The sequence below is a fragment of the Etheostoma spectabile genome, chromosome 15, assembly GCF_008692095.1.
Source record: "Etheostoma spectabile isolate EspeVRDwgs_2016 chromosome 15, UIUC_Espe_1.0, whole genome shotgun sequence".
Classification (NCBI taxonomy): domain Eukaryota; kingdom Metazoa; phylum Chordata; class Actinopteri; order Perciformes; family Percidae; genus Etheostoma; species Etheostoma spectabile.
The window spans coordinates 19,384,666-19,386,913 of NC_045747.1; the positions used below are offsets into that span (position 1 = coordinate 19,384,666).

The window sequence follows — 2,248 nt, forward strand, 5'->3', positions numbered from 1 at the left end:
CCCTTTGTTTCTGTCCCCGAGCCGCCGCTGCCGTGTTTAGTTGGGCACCCCAAAGAAATATGTCAGCAAACAGACACACAGTAAATCGTGCATGAGGGCCAGTCTCATTGCGGTCATACTCATCTTTTGTATCTGTAGTAACTTTGTGTTTGTCACACTTTACACCAACACTTTGCCACCCCTCTGTGTACGTACCTGTTGGAGTGTCTTCAGACGTTGTGGTAGTGGAGTGTGAGGGCTGCGCTTTTAAGTATAGCGTTGTAGAGGGCAGTGTTACAAGAAGGCTGCAAGACCTGCAATGCAACTATGCAATATAGGGAGAGGGCAGGGCATATACTGTGCCATGCAAAATCACAAAATAATCATGTTGAAGTTGAATTTTTTAACACATGGATTCCAGACTAGGAGCCACGCACACATATATATATATATATATATATATATATATATATATATATATATAATATTTTAGAAACTGAAAACAAGTTCTGTCTGTCAATGAAGTAAATGTTTAATCAGTTGGACCGTGTAGGCCTTTATAGTCTTTGGCAGTTTAATTTATTTAAAAAAAGAAACATATTTCATTAACTACGTGTTTTGTATGCAAACATTTTAATTTGTAAAGTATCTAATACCTAAAGCTGTCAGATTAATGTAATGCAGTAGAAGTACAAAGTGGCATGAAAATAAAATACCCAAGTAAAGTACAAGAACAAGTACTTCAAATTTGTACATAAGTACAGTACTTGAGTAAATGTACTTAGTTACATTCCATCACTGACTGTTTTAAAGGTAGGGACAGGTCTAGTGTATATCCACGATGTTCCACTTCCGGGACTGCTCCGGTGCCGCAGGGAAATCTTACAGCAGCTCTATGCAGAGTTTAGCTCCGCCCATGACCATTGTGATTGGTTTAGAGAAATGCCAATAAACCAGAACATGTTATTCTCCCATCCCAGAATGCTGCGTGGACTAGCCAGACCCTCCTCGGTTCCGCAGCGTGTGGATGGTCGGGCAAAGCGAGACTAGGACATACTATATTTTACTAGGTTTCACTTGTGTACCCCTGACGTAATGTCTACCTACTCCTGAGAAACATATCTGGCACTTTAGCAGCTGCATGTTCAAATTTCTTCATCAGCCACTTTCTTTTTTTTTTTTTTTCTTTCATCTGGTGCTGGGCAGCTAGCATACCAAAACAATTAGCTAAAAACCTGCAGAGGTGGTGATCATTTCCTGTAGGGTTTATATCCCTGTGAGCGACCTCTTCTCTTCACACAGACTCACTTCATACGTCGGATATACAAAAAAATATTGATCAGTGGAGCTTTAATCGGTGTGACTCATTGTGTTAGTCTGTAATGATAGTTAGCATGTAAATTAAAATAACAGTAACTGTAATCTGGTCATATCATTTCAACAGGAAATGATATGACGGGGAGGGTGGAGGGATTTTGTGTGGGTGGGGGGTGGAGGGATTTTGTGTGGGTGGGGGGTGGGGGGCAGCGTCCTCTCTGGCTCATTACGCTGTTTAAAGAGCCGGTGCCTCGGAATCACCTGCCCGGCTCCACGCTTCAAACAAGCTCAGCCACCAGGGATCATACATCAACTTCTCCATCAGTCCCCCGGCGTCACTTTTTATTTTTTTTACCATCCGCCTCCCAACACACCACCACTCTCCCATACGACCCACACAGCTAATGTGGGAAAGGGATAGCCTCGCTTGTTGAATACTGATGTCACGCCTGCTACAAAAAGAATTACAAATTAGTTACACAGCACGCCGCGTGTTGTTATGTATGTGATCTTGAATTTGGATTTGTGCACTTGCTGCATCCGGGGCCCTGTTTGAGGCCTCAACATTCCTAATGCGTGGCTCTTCAGCATGTAAAAGTACACTTCCTCATGCCTAATTAGCCACGGGCTAAGGCATGAAGAGGACTTGCTGCATATTGTAAAGATTGTGAGGATATTTCAATTTGAAAAATGGCAAAGCGCACAGGACTAAGGGCTTGATTACAAGGAGTGGGGCACACAGCCTGTACATCTTCCTCCCTCATTTCAATTATGGCTGACTGGAGGCACGGCGCTGCCACAGTCCTCAAATAAAACTAAAATATGATAAAGCTGAAGTATCAGGCCCGGGACTGCTCCACGCCTCGAGCCATGTAAGGCGCAGATACTTGGCACGTAATTACAACATTTGGCAATATTTTTTTGACGGAAGGTTCGATGTGGATGTGAGTGG

At 43.1% G+C, this 2,248-nt stretch overlaps 1 protein-coding gene and 1 long non-coding RNA gene across 5 annotated transcripts in view; one reads left to right on the forward strand and one right to left on the reverse strand.

The window, feature by feature from the left end:
* The window catches only part of LOC116703443 (uncharacterized), a 13,688-nt gene extending 12,700 nt beyond the window's left edge, over positions 1–988 (reverse strand). The window contains exon 1 of the long non-coding RNA XR_004335436.1: positions 866–988. This is a non-coding gene — a long non-coding RNA (uncharacterized LOC116703443). The remainder of the gene's footprint in view (positions 1–865) is intronic.
* rbfox3b (RNA binding fox-1 homolog 3b) overlaps positions 1–2,248 on the forward strand; it is a 456,818-nt gene that overhangs the window by 212,319 nt on the left and 242,251 nt on the right. The window lies entirely within an intron of this gene.